The 22,678-nt window shown below is 38.9% G+C and overlaps 1 protein-coding gene and 1 pseudogene across 3 annotated transcripts in view; one reads left to right on the top strand and one right to left on the bottom strand.

The window, feature by feature from the left end:
• LOC108284301 (DDB1- and CUL4-associated factor 5) overlaps positions 1-22,678 on the bottom strand; it is a 67,658-nt gene that overhangs the window by 34,378 nt on the left and 10,602 nt on the right. The gene's annotated exons all lie outside the window — the stretch shown is intronic.
• LOC108284316 lies at positions 4,523-7,078 on the top strand (annotated as a pseudogene). The gene has a single exon (XR_001817165.2). The product of XR_001817165.2 is annotated as a CCR4-NOT transcription complex subunit 7-like (transcript).

Genomic DNA, 22,678 nt, shown 5'->3' on the forward strand with positions numbered 1-22,678 from the left:
GTTAAGTAAGAATAAAGGGAGCCCAAGAGTAGAAACAGAAGCTGACTTAACTCCAGCAAATTGGCCCCTGGAATAAAGTGAAGACCCAGGACTGGACTGCCTGAATTTATAAGAATTCTTGCAGTGCATATAACTAGTAATAGTTTTATATCTAGAAGATGCAAAGAATTTCTACAAATAATTCTTAAAACTCTAATAGGAAAAGAGGCAAAGAATATAACCATTCAGAAAAGGAAACCCAAATACCAAACAGGTATTACAGAGGATCTCAAATTCTATATGGTAATCAGGAAAATGAACATTATAATTTAGACACATTCACACAAAGTGACACAGGGGAATGCACAAGAAAGTTCACTGCAGCTTTGGCCATAATATCAAGAAAACCTGTACACAACACAAATATCTATCAGTTCAGGAATGGATAAATTCCACTGGAATACAAAATAGGTGGAGTCTAAACACAATGGAACACCATACAGCAGTTAAAATGAACAAGAAACATGTATACAAACATAAATAAATCTTGAAAACTTAATGGTGGTAATAAAAGCAAGTTTCAAAAGGATATATGAAAAAGATAAAATTTAAGGATATATATTTTAAATATACAAAACAATACTTTATATTGTTTATGGATGAACACACATGATAAGAGGCTTTTAAGTGTATCTGTAGTGTTTCTTTAAAAAACAGATAAGTGATTTTAGCAAGATTGTGAGATATAAGGTTAATATACAAAAGTCTATCACTTTCCTATACCCCAGCAATGAACAAGTGGAATCTGAAATATAAAATAAAATATTTAGGTATAAATTTATGTACAAGCAGCACATCACTATTTTATAAAGAGTACTACAACAATGTTATAAAAATAATAAAACTTATCCATCTTCCTTATTTTTTTTGAGACAGGATCTGGCTTTGTCACCCAGGCTGGAGTGCAGTGGCACAATCTTGGCTCATTACAACCTCTGTCTCCTGGGCTCAAGNCCAGGCTGGAGTGCAATGGTGCTATCTCAGCTCACTACAACCTCCGCCTCCCAGGTTCAAGCAATTCTCATGCCTCAGCCTCACGAATAGCTAGGACTATAGGCATGTGCCACCACGCCTGGCTAATTTTGTATTTTTAGTATAGATGGGGTTTCACCATGTTGGCCAGGCTGGTCTCGAACTCCTGACCTCAGGTGATCCACTTGCCTCAGCCTCCCAAAGTTCTGGCATTACAAGCTTGAGCCAACGCACCCGGCCAAGACTCAGTATTTTTAAGATATCAGTTCTCCCCAACTTCGTCTATGGATTCAATGTAATCCCACTCAAATTCTCAGCAAGTCATTTTATGCATATCAACAAAATGACTAACATTTATAGGAGAGTCAAAAGGTCCATAATAGTCAACATAATTTTGAATAACAAAGTTGGAGGACTGACATTACCTGACTTCAGGTTACTACAAAGATATACTAATCAAGGCAGTTTAATACTGGCAACAAATAGACAAATAGATCAATGGAACAAAATAGAGAGGCCAAAAATAGACCCACATAAGTATAATAAAATGATCTTTGACAAAGGAGCAAAGGCAAAACAATGGAGCAAAAACGAATCTTTTCAACAAATGGTGCTGAACCATCTCAACATCCACATGCATAAAAATGAATTTAGATATAGACTTTACACCCTTCCTAAAAATTAACTCAAGATTGATCATAAATCTAAATGTAAAACATAAAACTATAAAAATCCTAGAAGATAACAGGAGAAAACCTGGACGACACCAAATGCTGGTCATGATGTAGAGCAACAGGCAATCTCATTCACTGCTGGTGGGACTGCAAAATGGTACAGGCACCTTGGAAGATAGTTTGGCAGTTTCATACAAAACTAAACATACTCTTATCATGCAATCTAGCAATCAGCTCCTTGGTATTTACCCAAAGGAGCTGAAACTTCTATCTACACAAAGACCTGTACATGGATTTATTTTACAACAGCTTTATTCACAATTGCCAAAACTTGGAAGCAACCAAGATGTCCTTCAGTAGGTAAATGGATATACCAACTGTAGTATAACCAGACAACAGAATCTCATTCAGTGATAAAAAGAAATGAAATGTCAAGCAGTAAAAAGACATGAGAAACCTTAAGTGCATATTACCAAATGAAAAAAGTTAAGCTGCAAAGGCTACATACTGTATGATTTCAACTACATGACACTCTGGAAAAGACAAAATCATGGAGACAACAAAAAGATCAGTAATTGCCAGGGCTTGGAGGCAGGGGTTGAACAGATGGAATAGAGATTTTTAGGGCAGTGAAAACCTCTGTATGATATTGTTTTTAATTGAAAATATCTTAATTAATTTATTTAAGCAATATGAACTGAATCCAATAATGTGCTCTAATCTTTTTATATTAACAGAAGATAGAGATGGGTATTGTTTTTATTTATTTATTTATTTATTTAAATTGTACTTTAGGTTCTGGGGTACACATGCAGATCGTGCAGGATTGTTGCATAGGTACATACATGGCAGTGTGGTTTGCTGCCTCCATCTTCCTGTCCTCTACATCTGGCATTTCTCCCCATGTTAGCCCTCCCTGACCTCCCCAACCCCCCCCATTGTCCCTCCCTTGGCCCCCTCAACAGACCCCAGTGTGTGATGCTCTCCTCCCTGTGTCCATATGTTCTCATTGTTCAACACCTGCCTATGAGTGAGAACATGCGGTGTTTGATTTTCTGTTCTTGTGTCAGTTTGCTGAGAATGATGGTTTCCAGATTCATCCATGTCCCTACGAAGGACACAAACTCATTGTTTTTTATGGCTGCATAGTATTCCATGGTATATATGTGCCACATTTTCCTTTGTCCAGTCTATCGTTGATGGGTATTTGGGTTGGTTCCAGGTCTTTGCTATTGTAAACAGTGCCACTATGAACATACGTGTGCATGTGTCTTTATAATAGAATGATTTATAATCCTTTGGGTATATACCCATTAATGGGATTGCTGGGTCAAATGGAATTTCTATTTCTAGGTCCCTGAGGAAGTGCCACACTGTCTTCCACAATGGTTGAACTAGTTTACACTCCCACCAACAGTGTAAAAGTATTCCTATTCCTCCACATCCTCTCTAGCATCTGTTGTCTCCAAATTTTTTAATGATTGCCATTCTAACTGGTGGTATCTCAATGTGGTTTTGATTTGCATTTCTCTAATTATCAGCGATGATGACCATTTTTTCATATGTTTGTTAGCCTCATATATGTCTTCTTTTGAAAAGTGTCTGTTCATATTCTTCTCCCACTTTTGGATGGGTTTGTTTGTTTTTTTCTTGTAAATCTGTTCTAGTTCTTTGTAGATTCTGGATATTAGCCCTTTGTAAGATGGTGGATTGCAAAATTTTTTGCCCATTCTGTTGGTTGTCGGTTCACTCTAATGATGGTTTATTTTGCTGTACAGAAGCTCTGGAGTTTAATTAGGTCCCATTTGTGTATTTTGGCTTTTGTTGCCAATGCTTTGGGTGTTCTCTGTATGATATTGTAAAGATGGATGCATGTCATTACATTTGTCCAAACCCACAGGATATACAATACCAAACAACCCTAATGTTCACTTTTGAACATTGGGACTCTGGGTGATTATGGTGTGTCAGTGTATGTTTATCAGTTTTAACATACAACTCTGGTGGAAGATGCTGACAATGGCGGAGGCTATGCAGGTGTGGGAATAAGGGGTACATGGAAAACCTCCGTATCTTTCTCTTGATTTTGCTGTGAACCTGAAACTTCTCTAAAACAAATAAAGTCTTAAAAACGAAACTTCATAAGTAAATCCTTCTACAAGTATAATAATAATAGAAGTAAATTTAACAAATCATCAACATTTTGTCAAATCTGATTGGTATCTCTCTACTTTGTTTAAATATTTCATGATATTAAGGAAGTGTTGTTACATCTCTTAGGTATGATAATGGTATTGTGGTTATGTTAAAAAAAAAAAAAGAAAAAAATACTTATCAATTAGGGATGCATACTGAGGTTGGTGAAATGGAGCATGTCTGGAATTACCTCTAAAATGTTCCAGAAAAAAAGTAGAGGGATAGATGATTAATAAAATGTGGACAATTGCTATAGATGCATACACTATACTATTCTACTTTTGTGTATACTTGAACAATTTTTTCTTTTCTTTTTGAGAGTCTCACTCTGTTGCCCAGGCTGGAGTGCAGTGGCACGATCTCGGCTCACTGCAGCCTCTGTCTTCCTGGTTCAGCTGATTTTCCTGCCTCAGCCACCTGAGTAGCTGGGACTACAGGCGTACACCACCACACCCATCTAATTTTTTGTATTTTTTTGAGAGACGAGATTTCACCATGTTGCCGAGGCTGGCCTCCAACTCTGACTTCAAGCGGTCTGCCGGCCTTGGCCTCCCAAAGTGCCGGGATTACAGGTCTGAGCCTAGCCAAACAGTTCTGTATTAGATTTGGGCGAAAAGCGACAGTGCAGCACGGTGCGGCGCAGCTCCTGCTCACCTTTCCCCCTTACTGGGCGAGAGGTGTCTATGGGGCACCCACTGCCACCACCACTGCTACCGCCACTGGATGCTGTCTCTATGGCGAGAAGGAGGAGGAGGAGCATGAGCTCAGCGACACAAGTACATAAATAAAGAGTACAATATTTTATGAAACAAATCTTCAACCAAGTATAACATTTTGATGCTTGGCATCTAGACTCCCTTGTGCCCTCACTATGCCAGCAGCAACTGTAGATCATAGCCAAAGAATTTGTGAAGTTTGGGCTTGCAGCTTGGATGAAGAGATGAAGAAAACTCCTCAAGTTATCCAAAAATATAATTACGTTGCTGTGGACACTGAATTTCCAGGTGTGGTTGCAAGACCCATTGGAGAATTCAGGAGCAATGCCAACTACTGCAATGTAATGTAGACTTGTTAAAGATAATTCAGCTAGGACTGACATTTATGAATGAGCAAGAATACCCTCCAGGAACTCCAACATGGTAGTTGAATTTTAAATTTAATTTGACGGAAGACATGTATGCCCAGGACTCTACAGAGCTACTAACAACATGTGATATCCAGCTTAAAAAACATGAGGAGGAAGGAATTGAGACCCAGTACTTTGCAGAACTTCTTACGACTTCAGGAGTGGTCCTCTGTGAAGGGGTCAAATGGTTGTCATTTCATAGCGGTTACAACTTTGGCTATTTAATAAAAATCCTGACCAACTCTAACTTGCCTGAAGAAGAACTTGACTTCTTTAATATCCTTCAATTGCTTTTTTTCCTGTCATTTATGATGTGATGTACCTTATGAAGAGCTGCAAAAATCTCAAAGGTGGATTACAGAAGTGGCAGAACAGTTAGAGCTGGAACAGACAGGACCACAACATCAGGCAGGATCTGATGCATTGCTCATAGGAATGGCCTTTTTCAAAACGAGAGAAATGTTCTTTGAAGATCGTATTGATTATGCCAAACATTATGGTCATTTGTACAGCCTTGGTTCTGGTTCATCCTATGTACAGAATGGCACAGGGAATGCATATGAAGAGGAAGCCAACAAGCAGTCATGACATGAAATAGTCCTTTTATTTTCATTTCAAGCTACACACATGCTTGTACATAGGTTTTATCTCTGGTTGAATCCCTTGAACAATAGACAGTGCCTTTCCCCTGCCCCTTTCATGGCCCATTTTATTGTCTCCCTTTCAGTACTAAGTATGACCATTCCTATCTCAGATCTTAATTAAAAAAATGCATTCAGGTTAAATTTGGCCTTAATATACTTGTTAGCAAGCATGTGTGACAGAGAGTGGGGAAAGCTACATCACTGAATATTTTGATAAACTTTACCTACTTGAGTTTGGTTTATTTTTCCCTTTTCCTAAATTAACTAGCACTGACTGTAATTTATTTCCCTGTTTCATGTCTCTCCCTTCCATTCTGCAGGAGTTTTAGCTATTTGAGGTTGTGGACCATCAATCTTCCACTTTAGAGATTGATTCTGACTCAAAACCTCTGTTTTATCAGAAATTTTGTTTTTTCTTGATCTTAGCTGGAAAAATGACCATCTGCCAACTTTACACAGTATTTACTTGGTTTTGACCCACATTATATAGCACATTCATTGTGCTGACTGTCAATTCAACAAAACTAAAAAAGACAAGAAACTACTGAGGAGCTTAGTAACTGCTGTTTCTGTACATAGTGTCTAATCTTCCAAGCATACCTAATGTCTGTCAGTTTCTAACTGGCATGTGTAGGCTGCTCTGTGACTGAAGAATTTTCAAACCAGCTTTACACCCTTCAGGAAAAATCCCTTGTGATTGGATGTTTAGTATCTGCCAGGAAACTGGTACTCAAGATGTTGAAGCTACAGTTATTTTATGATAGCACACTTCCCTTGATCTGCTTATTTTTATTCCATCACTGTTTACCCTTGTTTTTTTTTTTGTAGCCATACTTATGATACTATTGATTTGTTGGTTACACAAATCAACTTTATTAAAATCCAAAGATAACAAGTCTTTAAGTATATTTTGTACCAAATTAAATTAGAAAATAAAAATTGTGCTTTCGTAGTTGCTACAAAAGTAAATAATGGAGAGATTTGGTACAAAACAACAAAATACAAAATATATATATATTCTCATATATATATATAAAATAAAATTACCTGAGGAGTATAATGCTTATTTTTTGTGCATATCTTAGCAGTCTATTTTATATATATTGACAAAAGGGACTGTGAAATATTTAGCCATGCAGAATATGTGACCAGACCAGAGCATGTGTAGGAAGACTTTTCGGTAATCTTAACTCTACCTTGAAATGATGGACTACAAGTTATAATATTTGTTACCTACACTTACAATCAGTAATATTAGCAAATCTCCAAATTGGTTTGTCTTTCTTGTACATTCTTTATTCGTGATATTACAGTGCTGTAACTGGGTGGTCCTTTTTAAACAAAACATTATTTGCAAAACAGAGGGTATTATTTGTTTGTAAAGCTTTTGTAAATAAAGACTTCAAAAATGTTTTCTCATAAAAAAAGAGTTTTGGATTATGTTTAATGTTCATGATAGAAAAAGAAAAAAGAAAATAAGACTCTGCAGAATGGGCTGGGATACTCATGGCTCACTGAGACCTATACCAGGAAGCACAGTCTCTCCTGAAATGAAGCAGCTTAAGTAAAAACGGAATATTGTGTGTCTGTAGTCCCAGCTACTAGGGAGGATGAGACAGGAGAATAACTTGAACCCCGGAGGCAGAGGCTGCAATGAGCAGAGATCGCGCCACTACACTCCAACCTGGGTGACAGAGCAAGACTCTGTCTCAAAACAAACAACAAAAGCAACAACAAAAACAGAGTACTCCCAGGTCCAGTGGCTCACGCCAGCACTTTGGGAGGTTGAGGTGGAAGGATGTGCAATCTTAACACTTTGGGAGGTCAAGGTGGGAGAATCACTTGAGCTCACGAGTTGGGGACCAGCGTGGGCAACATAGTGAGATCTTGTCTCTACTAAAAGAAAAAAAAAAAAAAGAAACCAGAATATCTATACTTTTGTGCCCAACTCATAACCATTCTCAGCCTAAGGTCACCCCCATCACCCAGACAGCAATTAATTATCTTTAAGGTTCATTCTAGGCATTTATAGGATGATTTCATTTTGCCAAGTACTCAGTAATTCAAAATTCATGGCTATTTGTTAAATGCCTTGGGATCATTTTAAAAGGTGTGTCCTTAGTAACCAACATGATGATGACAGCCCAAGTCCATGGGAGATTGGAATCACTGAGGCAAAAATTATCGCTGTGATGGAGCCTGCTTCTTGACTTTGCCCTCAAGGTTAGCATCAGAAGATGTAAGCTAAACACACCCGCTTCCTCCACTCAACCCCTCATTCCTTTAGGCAAGGTATTAAGAGCCCTATGCAAAGACAGCAATTTTCAAGTATGCGTCGGCAGAAAACCACCAGTACAAACTGAGGTATAATCTGAAACCGTTAGGCTGCTTTTCAGCCAGCAGAGGGAGCTAAACAGCTGTGCCCAAGCCTCTGACTCAACAAAGCAAAGGAGGGCTGGTGAAGCAAGGGAAAGTCAGTTCAGACGCAAGAGCTCTACAGTTGTCTTCCTTAATCACCTAGTCAGTTCAGAAAGGTAGAGTTTTATTGTTTAGTTCCACACAGAGAGACGGACCTGCAAATAATCCAAGTGAAGAATATTTAGGATCATTTCATATCCTTTAAGCCAGCCCTATGGGCCTGGCAGTTGGATGAGATTGGGGTCAGCCTCAGGAGAGGGAGCCCAGCCCCAACCTCTCTGGAGCACCTGAGGCAGAGCACGGGGACTTCTAGGGAAGGCTAGGCCTTTCTGCTCAGTGCCAGTGCCAGGCAAAGACAAGCAGAGGCCAGGCCTTCTAAGCCTGGTTTCCTCACAAACAATTGCTTACCTTTAACTCATCTGAAAACCCCAAGAGAATACAACTATACACTCTGATTTTAGTTTTTTGGGTTGGTTTCATTCTGCACTAAAAATCACTAATTCATCAAAAAATGTATTCTAATCACATTGTGGCAGCAGCTTTGTAGTTACAGAAAAGCTTTACACTTAAAGAGTACCTTTCCCAAAGGATCCCGAGCTATAAGCAGAAACCATGTAAGCCCTTACAACACTCTATAACAAAAGTAATTATTTAACATTCTTATTTTATTGCTCAGAAAAGCTGGCGTAAGGATTTGCTTTGGGTTTCCTCAAAAGCCAGCCAAGCAAAGGACTGAGAAAGCAGTCTGAAATTCTGGATTGAATGCTCCTAGAACTTACTATTGTTTGAAAGTAAAAGAATGATAATAATTTAAATGTCCATCAATAGAAGTCTGGTTAAAATTATTGTTTAATAAAATAAGCCAGACACAAAAAGACAAATATTGTACGATTTCACTTAAATGAGGAATGGTCAAATCAGAGGCAAAGTAGAATGGCAGTTGCCAGGGGCTGGGGGAAAAGAGGAATGGGGAGTTATCATTTAATGGGTAGTTTCTGTTTTGCAAGTTGAATTCCAAAGATGGATGTGGTGATGGTTGCACAACATGAATGTAATTAATAGCACTGAACAGCAAGTACACTTAAAATGGTTAAAATAGTAAATTTTATGTTTTATATATTTCACAATAAAAAATGCAAGGAAGTTTACTATTTATATATGTATGATGCAGCCTCAAATAAATAAAAGCATGAGGCAGCTCTGTCTATACTGACATGGGATAATTTCTAAAATATAAAGTATTAGTGACTGTATTAATTATTCAAAACATACTCTTAACAAATAGCACAATGGGATTAGATACAGAGCTTGGATGAAACATCTTTGAGAAGCAGCAAAGATGGTGCTATAGAAGGGTACTATAAGTGCAAGCTCGGGAATAAAAGTACCCGGATTCAAATTCTGGTTTCACCATTCATGTGTCCTGGTTATTCTACTCCTCTACCCTAATTTTTTTATTGTAAAATAGAGAAAATACCAACTATTTTGGTATTTGGAAATAGTTGGTATTTTCTCCATATGTCGTGTGTGGTAAGTGGGATAATGTTTGTAAAAGCACTTAGCCTGGTGTGATACATATTAAGTGCACACAGCTCTCAAAATGTCCTTGTGTCCTTGAAGTATCATCCATTAACTTGTCCTAATTTTTCAAACCTTATTTTAGGTAGCATTAAAAGTATGAATAGTATGATACAATTACACAAAAACATACACAAACTTATACATACAACGACAGATGCAAAATGGTTAGCGGATGTCATCTCTTGCAGATGGCAATTTTACTTAATATCCTTTTATATTGGTAAAGTTTTTCCTTTTTTTTTTTTTTAAACTGTGAAGACTAAATTAAAATCATTCAGCCTAGCTTTCTTCTCAGCCCACTTATTCCTTTTGACTGAGTATACTGTGTAAGGCCTTATCTTTTGTGTTAACCATACCTCTCCTAAGCTCCAAGAAGCTGCAGCGCGTTACAGAGGCACAGTCTGTGTGTCATACAGCCCAGCTACACCAGTGTATGGAAAATAAGTCTGTTTTATTATTTTTTCAAAGTGGAAAATAATTGACATTTGTATAGAAATTCAATCACATACACATCTCATTTTATCCTCACTTGTGAGGTAAGGATTATTAGGCCCTTTTTCTAGACACGTATCAGAGGAGATAAAATGACTTGCTAATAATCCAAGGAGCTGGGCCTGGAGCCTAAAACTAAGTTGTATCCATTCTACCAACATGCAGAAGACAGAACAGCACCTAGCATTCCAAATGAGGATGTTCTGGAACTTTACACAAGGAAGAAAAGCATTTTCTAGGACATTTTTTCATTTTAATGATTTTACCTACGTTTAGGTGTAGAGTTTTGTGGCATTAGCTACATTCACATTTTCACATTGTTGTGCAACCATCACCACACCGTATCTCCAGAACTACCCCTTCCCCCTGACAACTGCCATTCTCCCTCTAGTAACAGCATTCACTTAGCACAATGTCGTCAAGGTTCATCCATGTTGTGGTGCGTGTCAGAATTTCATTCCTTTTTAAGGTTGATTAATAACATTTCATCGTCTGTATAGACTACATTTTGTTTATTCATCCACTGATGGACCCCTGGGTTGCTTCTACCTTTCAGCTATTGTAAATAATGCCACTATGAACATTAGTGTACAAATATCTGTTGGAGTCCCTACTTTCAATTCTTTTGGGTATATAACCAGAAGTGAAATTGCTGGATCCATATGGTAATTCTATTTTTAAATTTTTGAGGAACTGCCATACTGTTTTCTACAGTGGCTGCCCCATTTTATATTCTCACCAACAACATACAAGAGTTCTAATTTCTCCATATCCTTGCCAACTCTTGTTATTCTTTGTTTTTTTAGATAATAGTCATCCTAATGGTATAAAATGTTTGCTGGCCTTTTTAACCTTCAAATAATAGCCTAAAATAACTCGAGAGTCCTTATTAAATATCTCAGAGCACATCATTCTACAAATAGTCTTTCTTTATGTGTACCCACCCTGAAATTCAGTTACCATTTTTCTATTCACTCACCCCACCCAAACCAAAAGAGTTTTCTGTAGTTTATTTAACCCCTACTGTTTTGCATTTCACTGCCTGAAGGAACTAACGTCATATATAAATTTGGAGATTTTTATATTCATTCTTTCCTCAAATCACTTACAAAAACTTTAAAAGTGCTAAGCTCTATTTACCCAAGCCAGCCACTTCTGTGATTAGATATTTTTAGAAGTGGATATAATGTGGGGCAGCATAGCACAGCACAGCATTCAAAACCATAGACTTAGTCTCCATGTAGTAAGACACAGGAAAAAATAGTAAGAAAAAACCCACAGAATTAGGATACATGGACACAGGTTCAACTCTCAATATCATCGGCACTTACTAGCTGTGTGCCTTTAGACAGGTTACTTAACCTCTCTAAATTGCATTCTGTAAAACTGAGAAAACAACACGACCTATTTCATTGTATTACTGTTAGGATATGAGATAGATCTGTGTAAAAGACTTGGACCATTGCCTGATACATATTACGAGCTAGATAAATGTTAGCTAATTATTATGCGATTTGAACTCAAACAACAGCTAACATCAGTTAAGTTTACTGTGGGTCAAGGACTGTCCTAAGCAGTGGCTCTTCCAATCCTTTTAACAACCCCATGAAGTAGGAGCTGTTGGTAGCCTTATAATTCACATGAAACTATAGAAACGCTACATAATATGAAGGGGTACACAGCTACCACGAGTCATTGTTGGGATCTGAACCTAGGTAATCTGGTTCCAGAAACTGTGCTCCTTACCATGATGCAATCCAGCCTCACAAATATAACAGAGGCCAGGCAACAAAGTAAATGAGTCAGACTTGCCAGATTAAGTGAAAGAATATATCTGTATTTTTAAAAGATAAAAATATAAAAGAATATATCGTATTTTTAAATGATAAGCCATCATTCAGCTCTAGCCAGTTGTTGCCATAGAGAAATACAGAGGCAAAGTTGCCAGATCTCCCAATTTTTGGCCCATGGATAAGTTAAGTTTGAGTGATTTGCCTAAGGTCACAAAACTGCTGTTCAATGGCACTTCCTGAAACCAGTAGGCAGGGGAGAAGGGTTAGGTCTGGAGAGATAGGAGAGGTAGTGTCATACAAATTTTGCTCTTCACCATAGAAGTAGCTATAGGAGGGATAACATCTACAGGCATTACTTCTGCTGACACCCTGTCTTTACCTAGTACCCTTCTGCTGAAAGCTGAGCTCACTTATCTATCTATGATCTCATTTTCTATATTTCTAATGAGGTAAGTAGAACAGAAACATTATCCCCATTTTAAACATGTTAAAAGTGAGGTCCTGGCTTGCCTTAGCTCCAAGCTTGAAGCACTTTACATTACATAGGAAGTAAGTATTAAAGCAGCAGCAACACCCTAACTAGATAGATAGATAGGGCCCCATAAAATGAAATGGTTTCTCCAAAATCAGATGACTAGTAGCAGTAGAGTTTAACAAAGCTAGGGTTTTGAAATACTAACCCTAGACAATGTCTCTAATTCCTGAGCGGAAACAGAGAAAGAAATCCACAAATATTCAAATATCCCTTTCTTCTTACACCAGAGTCACAGAGTAGAAATGTAAGGCACCTAAGATTCATCTTCTAACATCCCTATTTTGCCAGTGAGGAAACTGAGGCACAAAGAGGTTAAACTCACCTTTCCAAGAGCACACCACCAGTTAGAGGCAGAGTGGAATTCAAATCCAAGATGTCTGAGTCCAAAGCCCCTGCTCTTCCTAACGTGTGGTAAACATAGGCCACTGGATGACTTTAGACAGTAGAGAAATGATTTTAATAATTACGTATTTTAAGGTGTACTAGAAAAAAACAACTAGCACATAAAACCCATGACTTACTAGACATTAAAGTAATATAAAGTTTCCTTTCAAATACTGTTTACAAGGAAAGTCAACTTGGAACAAATGTTAAAAGCACAGGTGATACTCCTTAAATATAACAAAAGTAAAAAAGGTGGGACTCAAACTTCTGAAACTTGTAGACTAGGCACATTTACTACCTCCTTAAGAAAGGGACTCTAAATCGGAGGCTGCAATCTGACATACACCCATATGCAAACAGGGTAACTAGGGAATAATCTCAAAAGGAATTAGGAGAATGTGACTATTTTAACAAAGAAAGTTACAACATCATCAGTTGCACTGTAATCAGTCTAAAGGAAGACTACAAAATGGCCGAAACTTTAAAATATTCAGACTCACTAGTAATCAAGGCCAGTTGTATGAGAAGTCATAAGACCCTTTTTAGACAATGCCAATATTCTGACTGAATTGGTTAAGATAAAATAATGCCCAGCAATAGCCACGATGCAGCCTCATAATAAACTAGCACAAGTGTAAATAAGTTGGTTTAATCATCTTGGAGGACAATTGGGTAATATATATCAAATGTATCTTAAAAATACAAAAACATTCATACCCATCGACTCAGAATTCCACTTCTAAAGATTTTATTCTAAGGGAAATTTTTTTTCCACAAAGATTTAGCTACAAAGATTGTGATAAAAGCAAAAAATAAATAGAAGAAAGAAGACAGAATTGGTAAAATTCTGATGTAGACACTTGAAAGGATATGATGTCATAACATCGTGCATTGGAACAGTGTGTTCCATGGATCCCAGAAGGTCTGCAAAGTCAAAACTCTTTTCACAATAACACTGCAAGTTATTTGCCTTTTTCACTGTGTTGAAACTGTACTGATAACTGTACACCATTGCAAAAGCAATGGTGAGTAAAACCACTGGTGCCTTGGTGCTAGGGCACTGACAGCAGATTGTACTATTCATCAGTGTATTCTTAACTGCCACTCATTCACAATAAGATATAAATGCCACATTCACTTAGGAGTGCCTTGATGAAGCAGTAAAAATAATTTTATTAAATTTCAACCAGAGTACATATCTAAATACTCTGTATGACAAAATAGAAAGTACATATAAAACACTTTTACTGCACACTGAAAAACAATACCTATTTTGTGAAAATGTACGTATGCAATGGTTTCTATTGTGAGTTGAACTGGCTTTTTTCACGAAATACCATTTTTACTTGAAATTACTGAAAAACTATGGTTATTCAGACTTGGGCATTTGGCAATATTTTCTCAAAAATGAATAGGATGAGTCTGTCACTTCAAGGAAAATAACTGGCAGTATTTGCAGCCAATGACAAAGTTCAAGCTTTCAAGTAAAAATAAGAATTTTGGAAAAATTGTATTCACCATGGTGAACATAGCCACTTCCCAATATAGAGACTTTTCTGATGAGACTGGTGGTGGTGTCAACAAATATGACTTTTAAAAATATACAATGAAATGTGTCAAGATTTGGAAAACCTGAAAAACTCAGTGAACCAGTATTTTCCAAATTATCACTGTATGATGTTATAAAACAATGCATGGGGTAAAAGACCCAAAGTTTAAGACAGATTAACAGATTTTAATGTAACCAGCTATGATAAATTATTTGATATGGTTTTAGATTCTACGTTGCAACTATTCTTCAAGAAACCTCCACTTGTTGAGTTTTGATACAGCATTAAAGAAGAATATACAGTTATCTAAGATATTAACATGCTCTTCCCTTTTATAAATACCTATGTGTACAGCATTTTTTTTTTTTTCCTGAGACAGGGTCCCAGTCTGCCACCCAGGCTGGAGTGCAGTGGGGCAACCATGGCTCACTGCAGCCTCAACCTCCCAGGCTTAAGTGATCCTTTTACCTCAGTCTCCAGAGTAGTTGAGATTACAGGTGCACATCATCATGCCTGGCTATTTTTTTTCTTTTTTGTAGAGACAGGGTCTTGCTATGTTGCCCAAGCTTGTCTTAAACTCTTGGACTAGAGCAATCCTCCTGCCTCAGCTTCCCAAATTGCTAGGATTACAGGCATGACCCACAGCACCAAGCCTATAATTTTCTTTATATACCTCAGCTAAACCAGTATGTTGCAACAGATTGAATGTGAATACCTTTTATTATGACAGATACACAGAAATTTGGGAAAATCTAACAATGACGCTCTTCTCACTATTTTTTTAATTTTGGAAAATACACTGTTTTTACTATTTAATGTTTTTTCACTTATGAAAACTGAAATTTTTTCAGTTTGAGAACTGTTACTTTAGAACAGTGGTTTTCAACCCAGGTTATTTCTTTCCCCTCAGGGAAAATCACCCTTGACAATATGTGACATTTTTGGTTGTCACAGCTGGAAAGATGCTAATGGCGTATACTGGGTAGAGGACAGGGATGTTGCTAACTATCCTATAGAGCACAGGACAGCTCCTCATAACAAAGACTTCTCCAGTCCAAAATGTCAATAAGGTTCAGGTTGAGAAATCATGCTTTAAAAGAACGATAAATTATATATGAAAAATATTGTTTTCAAATATTAATCTTAATATTACAAAATAACAGAGTTGACTACTTTCAATTATATTTTTAATATATGTATACTAAATATGTATCAAAAAAGGCTACAGGCTACAATATGTTCCAAATATTAACAATGGTCATTTTGAGTAAGTGGAATTATTTTTTTCCTTTAAATATCTATTTTCCAAATTTCCTATAGTTAATACATAATAGTTGTTTAAATTATGAATGGGTGGGAGGTCTATCTTTTAAGTGTCATATGCTGATGACTTGTATGATTCAACAGGCAATTCTCCATAGTAAAGTACGGAATTAGTGACATGTCAAAGAATAAAAGTTCCTCAAATAGAGCTGGAGATACTAAAAATGGGTTCTTAGGCCCTCAACACCAGTAAGGGAAGTTATTAAGATAGTGGACGATGCATTGTTAGTACTTCCAGATCACAGATTGTCTTCATCTCCAGGCTTACCTTTTCTGCGATGGAAACTAACCTGGACAATATGCTCTCCTGATTATATCACAAATTTTCTTCATCCATTCTATAAGCAATTTGTTTTTTTTGGTTTTTTTTTTTAGTTTTGTACATAAGAACACTGCCTGCCTGGACTTTTGCAAAATTCCTTGTATACACAAAATTAACAACACAATAAAGCTTTCTTATCTCTCCTTTGGCAATTCTAAAAAGACTGAACCAGTGAAGGCCCTAATACTTTCATAGCCCTTCTAGGAATGCACACTACACCCTAGCCATCTACCAGCAGATGTAAACAGAGAAGTCAACTCTGAGACTAAATCAGGGGCTAGCTGCCAAACACTCAAACTTCAGTTGTTTCTCACCAGTACCAGTAGCCCCCTTTGCCCATGATTTCACTTTCTAGTTTCAGTTACCAGAAGTCAACCGGGGTCCAAAAATATCACATTCAAGATATTTTGAGACAGAGAGACCACATTCATGTAACTTTTATTACAGTATATTATAATTGTTCTACTTTATTACTATTGTTATTAATCTATTACTGTACCTAATCTGGCAAACCACCTGAGGTCGGGAGTTCGAGACCAGCCTGACCAATATGGAGAAACCCCGTCTCTACTAAAAATACAAAATTAGCCGGGTGTGGTGGTGCATGCCTGTAATCCCAGCTACTCGGGAGGCTGAGGCAGGAGAATCCCTTGAACCTGGGGGGCGAAGGTTGCAGTGAGTGGAGATCGCACCATTGCACTCCAGCCTGGGCAACAAGAGTGAAACTCCATCTCAAAGAAAAAAAAAATTTATTATAGGTATGTATACATAAGCAAAAACATAGTATACATGGAACTCAGTACTACCTGCAGCTGCAGGCATCCACTGCGGGGCTTGAAACTCATCCCCCACAGATAAGGGGAGACTACTGTATGTCTAAGGCAAAGCACATGCTTGAGTTATCTGTGGCAGCAAGTGATATAAATGAGGTATCTGTGCTAAGCCATCAACACAGTCAAGACACCTATTAAAAAAAAAAACATAGCAATCTCAAAGTTTCCAATTAGTCACTTAGCTTTAACTTGTAATACCAAGATACAACTGGAATTTAGATACAAGACTTGAATGGAAATTCAGAATGGGGGAAGTTGTGTAAAAAGATTTTGACAGGCATCTGGATTTGCAAAGAATTCCTCCTCCTGAGTAATGTAAGGAAGTATAGCTCAGCAGGCTAAGAATTAAAACTAGAGACTCAACCAGAGTGACAGTTGGCCTCCACCCTGGAAAATCTCTACCTACTCATCTGTAAAATAATAGGGCATCACCAATTTAATAAAAACCATGTTCAGGGACAATGAAATTGTATATAGAATATACTGGCAGAGTAAGCCACTTAGGAGTTTAACACTTTACTTGAGCAAGTCCTTCATAAATATAGAACGTCATGACTTTCACTATTGAGGGAAAAGGTCAGAAGACCTAGAGTTTAATCCTAATTTTACTACCAACTAGTTGTAACCTACTAAGCAAATCATTTTACTTCTTTGCTCCTTTGTTTACTTAGATGTAAAATTAAAGACTTCTATTAGATGATCATTAGTCCTTTCCAGCAACAGGATTCTGTGATTCTACAGAGACATCAGATGCATAAGATCACAAATGAGAGTGGTGAAAACAGGACTCCAACCAGATCACTTAAATATTTCACAGCATGAAAGACATTCTGGGGCCAGGCACAGTGGCTCACAGCTATAATCTTAGCACTCTGGGAGGCTGAGGTGGGTGGATTGTTTGAGCCCAAGAGTCCAAAATCAGCTTGGGCAACATGGTGAGACCCGTCTTTAGAAATAATAAATTTAAGAAATTAGTCAGGTGTGGTGGCACATACTTGAAGTCTCAGCTACTCCAGAGGTTGAGGTGGGAGAATCACTTGAGCCAAGGAGGTAGAGGCTGCAGTGAGCTGTAATCACACCACTGCACTCCAGCCTGGGCAACAGAGCACAACCCTGTCTCAAAAAAAGAAAGAGAGAGAGAAAAAAAAAAGAAAAAAGAAAGACATTCTGGCCAGGTGCAATGTTCACACTTGTAATCCCAACACTTTAGGAGGCAGGATGTGAAGATCACTTGAGGACGGGAGTTCAAGGCCAGCCTGGGCAACATAGAGAGATCTTGTCTCTACAAAAATTTAAAAATTAGCTGGACATGGTGATGCACACCTATAGTCCTAGCTACTTGGGAGGCTGAGGAAGAAGGATCACTTGAGCCCAGGAGGTCGAAGCTGCAGTTAGCTATGACCGTGCCACTACACTTTAGCCTGGGCAACAGAGCAAGACTCTGTCTCAAAAGAAATAAAAGAAAAAAAGAGAAAAGGAGGCTTGGGGACGGTGGCTCATGCCTGTAATCGAGCACTTTGGGAGGCTGAGGCAGGTGGATCACTTGGGGCCAGGAGTTCGAGACCAGCCTGACCAACATGGTGAAACCCCATCTCTACTAAAAATAGGAAAAAATTAGCTGGATGTGGTGGCACACACCTGTAATCCCAGCTACTCAAGAGGCTGAGGCAGGAGAATGGCTTGAACCTGGGAGGTAAAGGTTGCAGTGAACTGAGATCATGCCACTGCACTCCAGCCTGTCAGCATCACTGACAGAGTAAATAAGACTCTGTCTCAAAAAAAAAAAAAAAAGACAGAAAAGGAGAGGGAGGGGAAGGATGGAGAGGGGAAGAAAAAGAGGAGGGAGGGGAAGGGGATGGGAAAGAGAAAGGGAAGGAAAAGAGAAAGAGAGAGAAGGAAGAGAGAGAGAGAAGGAAGGAAAGAAGGGAGGGAGGAAAAGGGAAGGGAAAGGAGAAAAGGAAGCAAGGAAGGAAGGAAGGAAGGAAGGAAGGAAGGAAGGAGGAAAGAAAGGAGAAGAAAGAAAGAAAAGGAAGGGAAAGAAAGGGAAAGAGGGAGGGAAGAGAGAGGAGGGGAGGGAAGGGAAGGGGAAGGAAGGCAAGGGGAGTGAAGGGAAGGGGAGGGAAGGTGAAGGGAGGGGAGGGGAGGGGATGGAAGGGGAGAGGAGGGGAGAAATGAAAGAAAGAAGAAAAGAGAAGACAGAGAGGCCGGGCATGGTGGCTCACACCCGTAATCCTAGCACACTGGGAGACCAAGGCGGGTGGATTGCTTAAGCTCAGGAGTTCAAGACCAGCCTGGGCAATGTGGAGAAACCCCATCTCTACTAAAAATACAAAAAAGTAGCCAGGCGTGGTGGTACATGCCTATAATCTCAGCTACTTGAGAAGCTGAGGCATAAGAATTACTTGAACCCGGGAAGCAGAGGTTGCAATGAGCCACCATTGCACCATCGCACTCCAGCCTGGGTAACAGAATGAGACTCTGTCTCAAAAAAAAAAAAAAAAAAAGAGAGAGAGAGAGAAGACAGAGAAAGACCTTCTACAGCCATATACCTGAAAAAACTACAATTCCTGAAAATTCTTCTAGAGCTAACCCATACACTTGAGGGAATCAACTTTTACTCCAATTATAGTCTGGTGCTGGATAGCTATCCCACAAAATTAAGCCTATAAAATTTTTTTCCTGCTTATTTCTTATTTTTTTATCATTCACATTTTACAGATGACTGTAACATGGTTTTAATATCAATATCGAATCCACTTTTAAATACTCCTCAGAAAAAAACTGAAGTCAGTGGAGAATCATCCTTCAAAATACATTTTTCAAAATCAACTCTGCAAAGAGCAACAACCCATAAAAAGACTATAAAAAAAGTACAAGTAAACAAGATAGTAAGAACTATAAGATGACGTATATAGAAAGGATGGAGTAACATTAGCCTCTTGACCTGGCATGTTCATAATGGTTTTAGCCCTTTTTCCCCTCTTTCTAATGAACAGACAAGTGACTAACTAAATGCTCTGCTTCTCAGCCTCTATCTGGTATCTTAAAAGTGGCAGCTAAGGCTGGGTGTGGTGGCTTATGCCTGTAATCCTAGCACTCTGGGAGGCCCAGGTGGGCAGATCACTTTAGGTCAGGAGTTCGAGACCAGTGTGGGCAACATGATGAAACCCTTTCTCTACTAAAAGTACAAAAATTAGCCAGGCGTGGTGGTGGGCACCTGTAATCCCAGCTACTCGAGGCTGAGGCAGGAGAATTGCTTGAATCTGGGAGGTGGAGCCTGCAGTGAGCCGAGATCATGCCACTGCACTCCAGACTGGGTGACAGAGTGAGAATCCGTCTAAAAAAAAAAAAAAAGTGGCAGCTGAAAGACCTGGAGTAGGGAGAATGGATGCTTTAAAGGCTTTTCTACTAAAGGCATCCCATGGTGAATGTGAGGAGCTAAAAGACTGGGGCTTTGGTTTTACTTGCGTACCAGACAGTTCAATGATTATAAGCAGATGACCATACAACTTATCCTTTAAACTGGGACCTTTTTAAGAATGAAAGGAACACTAATAAAGGAACAATGGAGGAGCTTCAGGTGGTCCCAAGTAAATCAGGATATATGATCAGCTTGACTATAAAGGATCCCAACAGGACCTAGAGTTACCTAATGAACCTTATAAGGTAATCTTGCCTCATCTTATCAACCAGCAAAAGCCCCAGCAGAGGCAGAAGGGAATACAGGAATCAGTCCTCCTGCCAACATTGTCTCTGCTATGTGGATCCATTACAAATCTGTCAATTTCCTCAGATGCCATTTTCTCAATGACTCCTACATAATCCCAGCCCTCTGGAATATAACTTTCATTTTTTAAATTGGCCCTAATAGGAAAACAGTACTAGAACACACGGACTTGATCTCCTATGAATTATCAACTCTGAATCCCAAGAGGTGTAAGATAGAATCTCTGGTATTCTGGCAGGGGATGGTGGCTCATATCTGTAATCCCAGCACATTGGGAGGCCAAGGCGGGAGGATCACTTGGGCCCAGGAGTTCAGCACCAGCTTGGGCAACATAGTGAGACTCTGTCTCTACAAAAAAATTTAAAAATTAGCTGGGCATGATGGTACATGCCAGCAGTCCCAGCTACTCGGGAGGTTGCAGTGGGAGGACCACTTGAGCATGGGAGGCTGAAGCTGCACTGAGCTGTAACTGCCACTGCACTATAGGCTGGGCAACAGAGCATGATCCTGTCTCCAAAAAAAAAAAAAAATGCTGGTATTTTTTGCTGCAAGGAATGAATAAAGTGGCAGGGAAAGGGCCAGGCACAGTGGCTCACGCCTGTAATCCCAGCACTTCGGGAGGCTGAGGCTGTCAGGAGACAGAGATCATCCTGGACGACATGGTGATACCCCGCCTCTACTAATTAGCTGAATGTGGTGACTCTCGCCTGTAATCCAGGAGAACCACTTGAACCCAGGAGGCAGAGGTTGCAGTGAGCCGATATCGTGCCACTGTACTCCAGCCTGGGCAACACAGCGAGACTTAGCTTCAGAAAAAAAAAAAAAAAAAAAGGTGGCAGAGAAAGCGAACATGAAGGGATAGGAAGAGCAGGTAACTAAAGTAACAGACTTCTATTGTCAGGTCTTTCCCTAATTCTGATTTAAGAAAACTGATAGGAAGAGCAAACTGAGTCCAAGACTAGAGCCAATAGAGCAACCTTCCTTTTTACATATTCAGTGAATGACCTGAAAGTGAAATGCCACCTTCTTCACAGAAGCAGAGTGAGGTGTGGTGACAGAAGTAAATTTTACTTACAAGAACACTATACTTCAAGTTCATTAAGGATTAAACAGGCTTATCATCTGGTCTAACAGTTACACCTTCCTTTATGATATTGTGTGCGTGAAAATGTGCTTCCAAATGACTTACTAGCACTCTCCGGGCAAATCAGCCCATATTACAAGCTTACACTTTCTTCCAAAAAGCACTTTATTCCAAAGTACAGTATTCATCTGTGCCCCAGACAGATATATTCTCCCTATGTATAACTATATGAGGAAAGGTACCAATTTGTTAACTGAAATTCAACCAAACTTAATCATTCAGCATGGCTTGGGCAGATATTAAATTCAAATTACAGGCTCAGTAAACACACATATATTGTTTTTGCTTTTAGTTGGGCTAATGGATAAGAGAAACCAACTTCGTAACCAGAGTATACCTACTCCTAATTAGACTAAAGTTGGGAGTTAAACCCAGCCAGAGTTAGTCACATGGTTTATGAGAGTTAAGTATGGAATACACAGAGTGTGAGAAAGGAGGAGACTTTAGATGACTGCAAACACCAGCATCTAGGTGAGGTGAGGGCTAGCACCAAGAGAGATCTGCTTGAGGAGTAAGTACTGTGGCTGTGATAAGAACCATGCTAACTGGCTCCAAGTCCACTCTCATCTTTTCAATCCCACCCATCTTCCTCTATTTACATATAAAAGCGAAAATTGCAGATAGCAAAATATAAGAGTGACAGCATCAAGAGAGAAGAAGGAAAGAGGAAAAAAATCAGATCCTTTAAAAATGTATATAACATGGCTCACGCCTGTAATCCCAGCACTTTGGGAGGCCGAGGCGGGTGGATCACGAGGTCAAGAGATCAAGACCATCCTGGTCAACACGGTGAAACACCGTCTCTACTAAAACTGCAAAAAATTAGCTGGGCATGGTGGCGCGTGCCTGTAATCCCAGCTACTCAGGAGGTTGAGGTAGAAGAATTGCCTGAACCCAGGAGGCGGAGGTTGCGGTGAGCCGAGAT

This window comes from Cebus imitator, unplaced genomic scaffold, assembly GCF_001604975.1.
Source record: "Cebus imitator isolate Cc_AM_T3 unplaced genomic scaffold, Cebus_imitator-1.0 Scaffold13, whole genome shotgun sequence".
NCBI classification, from domain to species: domain Eukaryota; kingdom Metazoa; phylum Chordata; class Mammalia; order Primates; family Cebidae; genus Cebus; species Cebus imitator.